Below are 5,798 nucleotides of genomic sequence, written 5' to 3'. Positions count from 1 at the left end.
TACACCAACATTCAGAGCAGTATTATTCACAATAGCAACAAAAGCACTAACAAACAGCAAAAAAAAGAAAAAGAGAGAGAATAAAGACAAGCAAAAATTTAAAAAGTAAAAACTTAGGATTCCTACCACTCAAGTATCAACCATTGAAACCTTAACATATGGCCTTCTTTTTACTAAAATGAAAGATTGTATTTTATCTGCAATCTACTTTTTTCAATCATCTCCACTTTTCCATTACAGTAAATTTTCATCTTATCTAAAATTCAAACTATATGCAAATTCCTCTGGTTGACCCCCAAATCTCTTTTACAGCAGGTTTATCCAGAACAGTATCCAATCCAGGATCACCTATCGTGTCTGATTATTATGGTCCCTGTGTCTCTTTTCATTTAGCAAAAGTCATTTCTGAAAATATAATAGTTACTTGTTAAAGACGCCTGGCCAGTTGTCCTGTAGAATTTCCCACCTTCTGATTTTGGGTTAGTGCTTCCTTGTGGTGTTATTCATCTGGTTCCTCATGCCTCTTTATTTCCTGTTAACTGGATTGATGTCTAATGGCAGACAGACCTACCTAAAACAGTTTTTTGGCTAGAATAAACAGTTACTATTGATCTTGTGTACTTCATATTATATTACTATGAAGACACACTATCTTGAAGATTAGTAAACCACTAGCAAAACTCAGAAAAATTTCTCAATTAAATAAGGTGACAGCCTCCATCATACAGTTAGACTGCCCCCTTGCATCTAAGGAGTGACCCGTGTAGTGTTACTTTGACCCTGTGTGAATAGCCAGTTCCCCAACAACTATTAATGTAATGGTTTAACCACAATTGATAATCTTCATTTATAAGGGTTTGCCAAATTATGCTTTTTCTAATTCTACATGGTTTTGTTTTGGGTTGTTTTTCTTACAAAGTAGAGCACTCTCTCATCAGCTTGGACTGTTTGGTTACTTGGAACTACAGTTCCTACTAGAAAAGCAGAATAAATTTTTAATTTCATTTTAGTTGGGAGAGGCTTGAAGTAGCAATCCCTCCCCACCCTGGGGTGCTACCACCCATAGAATCAATGTCTTCCTCTTTTCGTTTTTCGTGTGAGCCAACGTTCTATGTTATTTTCCATTAATTTCTGAGACTGCTTTAGCTTTTTAATAACCTATTGTGTGAACAATACAGCATGGCTTAGTTGAACCGCCGTCATGCCTTAGAAAAATCCCACAAAAGTCAAAGCCACACTGGGCCGCGAGAGGCCAGCCGGCTCTACAGCTGTGCTTTAGATTCTGAGCTTTTCCAGAGGGCACGCAGGACACTCCTAGGGAGCCTGTTTTTGTACTTGGCCACGCAGACGTCGAGAACATTCTCCGAGCCCTGTGCAGCAGACGCCAGCGCTCTGCCAGCGGGAGTCTCTGGGATACTCAGGAGGCGCCCCACGCTCGCTTCCGTTCTCTCGGCGGGAGTTTGGGCCGCTTTACCGCTGACCGCTAGAGGGCCATTTATACATTTTTATTAAAGAATAGAAGTTTGTGAGCGCAGATTCAGAAATGAAATACAATTTTGAGAGCAGTGAAAAAGCTTTACCAAAACAAATTATAAAGTAAATGATTTAATGCAAAACATAAATCTTGGAATAAATTAAAGTAATCTTATTCCTTTGAAAACATCTAGAAAAGAGGTTAGTTTCAGCTGCCCGGCTAGCTCAGTCGGTAGAGCATGGGACTCTTAATCCCAGGGTCGTGGGTTCGAGCCCCACGTTGGGCGGTGCTAGTTTCACAGTTTTTCCAATTCGCCATCGGGACTCATCAAGGGTAATCCTTTAACCAGCTTCGGCTTTCGTCAACAGTAATCACTGCTTTCAATCCGGAGTTTACTTTCGAGCAATTCAATACATGAAAAACTGTAAGACTGAACTGCTTGAAAGAGGAAAAGGTAAAACTAGAAAACAACTTATCTTTATAAGTACACAGTTAAAGGTTATCTGGTGTAGAAAAATATTTGTTACTGAGAAGTCTAGCTGAAGGGCAGTGGAATACCAAAGGTTAGGGGATAAGAAGACATGAAAATTTATGAAATTGTAGAGTTCATAAATATTACTGAAGTCATCTCTGTCAAAACGTCGGAAATGTGTATTTTTAACTTATTGCTATATGATGCCCAAGATTAGTTTAGTTTGGAGATCAGCTCTGATTCACAGGACTTGCTACGCATATTAATTTCATATCCTTAAATTCCTTTAAGTAAATTGATCTTCTTTTTGCCTGTGGGAAGGGCTAGGGATTATTATGGGTTGTTTAAACCTCTGTAAGATTGTTCAGTGTTTAGCTAATCAGGTAGCTATGGTGAATAGACCTTAGGACTGTTTGTATCCTTTGTTTTTAGTGATTCAAACTGAAAATTTTTTCCTTCAGCCGCTTTGGAGTCTCAAAACATATCTCAAAGCAAATAATTATCTTTTCCTTCATGTATTTTCCTAAAAGAACTCACTTTCTCAGGACAAAACTTTGCTTTTATGTTGACAGCTGCAAATTCCTTCCTTGGTTACATATTTTCAGACATTCCCAGCAATTCTCAAACATTCTCCACAATTACCATATGTTATTATCATCAAATAGAATTTCAGACTTTGGAAGAAACTCATGGAAAATTTCAGCATCAGAATGAAGGTCCCTAAATCCCGTATTATTACGGAGGAGTACTTAATCTCTAGGTGATGAGAAGTGAAGTAGAATTTTTCAAGAGGCAAACCCCATCAGAGAAAAAGCAAACTGGTAAATTGATGACATGTCAATGAAGATATCATACATATATTTACATTGAAGATTGATGCTACAGGTTGAATCATGTCTCCCTAAAATTCATATGTTGAAGTCCAAGCCCCTCGTGCCTCAGAATGTGACCTTATTTGGAAATAGGGTTGTTACAGATGTAATTAGTTAAGATAAGGTCATACTGGAGTAGAATGGGCTCTTAATCCAAAATGATGGGTGTAATTTTGTCAAAAAGGGGAAATTTAGATGCAGATGTGCACCCAGAAACGCACATTTGGATACACTGGAGAATGCCATGTGAAGATGAAGGCAGAGATCAGGGTGATGCCTTTACAAGGCAAGGTATGCTGAAGATTGCCAGCAAACAAACAGAAGCTAGGAAGGAGTCATGGAACAGATTCTCGCTTACAGCCGTCAAAAGGAACTGACCCTGCCAACCCCTTGATCTTGGACTTCTAGCCCCCAGAACTGTAAGACAATAAATTTGTTGTTTAAGCTGCTCAGTTTGTTGTACTTTATTATGGTAGCCCCAGGAAACTGATATAATCAGTCTTCTTTTGGGAGGTGATTTTGATTTTAAATTTATTTTTTTATACCTATACCTTATATTACACAACTGTCATCAGCTTCATTTCATTTCCATTCAAAAGCCTTAGGAAAAGCAATGGTTTGTTTCAATATAGACCTAAGTTCAGCTCAAGTGAGGAAGTTAGGATAACAGCTCCTTCAGAAGTAATATCTAAAAATGAGCTTGATCTCAAAGGATATTTTCTTTTTATTGTTGGCTGATAATTTCTCATGTTGACTAATTTACTACTATTTGTACTAAAAGAATATATTCAAAGATAGACCAAATTAAACACAGTTTATTCTCCCATGGAACTCATATTTGAAGATTTTACATTCAATTATTCTATGAATGAATCATTTTAAGAAATTATGCTAATTCTGTGGTCCAGTTTTTTCAACAAGTAAATGTCCAGAAAAAGAAAGAGACAGAGTCAACTCAATCAAATGAAATTCCGTGAAATGAGTGGGCTGTGTTTGAATCCTGATTTGAACCAACCAATCATAAAAAAACATGTATGAGGCAATTGGGGGAATGTGAACACTGACTGGATACTTGAAGATATTAAGGACTTTGGTTTTTTAATGTAACAATGGTACTGCATCCAAAACAAGAGAGCCTTTATCTTTTAGGGATACCTACTAACTTGTTTATGAATGAAACAGGTATGATATCTGGGATTTGTGTGTATGTATTTGGGTGGGTGGAGGAATAAGTGGGTACCAACAAAACAAGATTGGCCACATGTTAATAACTGTAGAAGCTGAGTTATGGATACACCATGGTTCATTGTACTATCCCCTCTGCTTTTGCTGGTTTTTAAATTTCCATAAATTTAAACACTATTTGATTATGCAAAAACAAAAGTGTCCAAGGAGGCAAGTAACCTCCTTGCCCAGTGATCAAATTTAGCATCACTGAGACAACCAGACCTCATGTGCCTTCTGATGTGAGGCAATGAGAAGTGCATAGTATCAGCTATAAAATATTGTCAAAAACACTCAACTTAGATCTAATCAAGTCTTGAGACCTAACGTTAAGTTTGTAGAAAATATAGCAAAAAGAGAAACGAGTTAAGTAACATCATGAGTAAACAGTCAGATAAATCCAGAATGTCAGACATTCAAAGAGCCTTAGTCTCTTCAAAAAGCAAATGTTCTGAACAAATACTAATACCACTAACAATAAAGTGTATGTGTGTGGATGGACTGGTTCTGTGCCAAGGGCTCCCCTCCCATCCCCATGGCAGTCTGGTGAAGCCAATGAACTCTTTTTTTCAGAATGTCTTTATTTTTATTTATTTTTTTGCTGAGGAAGACTCACTCTGAGCTAACATCTGTTGCCAGTATTCCTCTATTTTGTATGTGAGCCGCCACCACAGCATGGCCATTCACGTACAAGTGGTGTAGGTCAGTGCCTGGGAACCAAACCCAGGCTGCTGAAGCAGAGCATGCCCAACTTAACCACTAGGCCACCGGGGATGGCCCTCAGAATGTTTTTAAATGTTTAAATAAAAAACATAGGAATATTAAAGAAAATAATTATATCAAAATACAACTATCAAAACATCTTAAAATATATGGTAATGTACATGTTTCCTTTTTAATGCACTAAATAAGATCTAACATGGGTCTAATAAGAACAGTAATTTCAAAGGAATGATGAATGTAAATGTCTCTGAGATATATGCAAGAACTATAATGTGATACGAAAACATTTGATTTTTATTGTGACAAAGCCATGGGTGCTGCTCATACTATTGTGCTTTGGTACCTTCATTTATGATGAAAAGAAATGCTAAATTTCACTTCAAGGTTGGTGAAACTAAAGATGTAACTTTTCTCCCATCCAATGGACCCTCTGAATTGTATCCATGGACTCCTACCTTAAGAACTTCTGGTCTGGGTTTTAAAAGACAAGAGATTTAACAAGTAAATACAATACATGGTCATTTAATGGATCCTGTTTTGAAAAACAAGCAACAAGCATACAAATATAAAAATATTTTAAGAACAAGTGAGGAAATGTGGAGCGGAAACTATATAATTTTAAGGAATTATTGTTAATCACGTTAGGTATGATAATGGTATTGTGGTGTGTAGGAGAATGCCTATTTCGGGAGTACATACTGAAGACGCAGACTCCATTACCAACCCCCTTCTGGCCAGATTGCTGTCCTGTGCAGAAACTGGAGATGCTTTTCAAAGTAGGCTTCAGAGGCAGCCTTTTCTCTCAGGTCACGCCAAAGCCCACATCATTGTGGCCCTATATTGCCCATGAGCCTCCACAACTGGGCTTTTACCATTCTTTTATCGCCGGTGATGCACACTGCCGGTCTTCCCCTTGCCCCAACAACGCACAAAATCAAGTCCAGGCTTTAACACCCCTAGGCCGTCTCAGAGAAAGTAAACAGCGGGTGGAGGACGGGAAGGGGCCGCCGCCCCTCCCCCACCATCCCGCGGC

At 38.1% G+C, this 5,798-nt stretch overlaps 1 non-coding gene across 1 annotated transcript; it reads left to right on the top strand.

The window, feature by feature from the left end:
* The first annotated feature begins 1,687 nt into the window (after window positions 1-1,687).
* Window positions 1,688-1,760, top strand: TRNAK-CUU (transfer RNA lysine (anticodon CUU)). The gene has a single exon. It is a non-coding gene; the product is annotated as a tRNA-Lys (tRNA).
* The last annotated feature ends 4,038 nt before the right edge of the window (window positions 1,761-5,798 follow it).

This window comes from Equus caballus, chromosome 1 (assembly GCF_041296265.1).
Source record: "Equus caballus isolate H_3958 breed thoroughbred chromosome 1, TB-T2T, whole genome shotgun sequence".
NCBI lineage: Eukaryota > Metazoa > Chordata > Mammalia > Perissodactyla > Equidae > Equus > Equus caballus.
The sequence above is the reverse complement of the archived record's forward strand: the minus strand, read 5'-3'. Positions and strand labels throughout refer to the sequence as shown.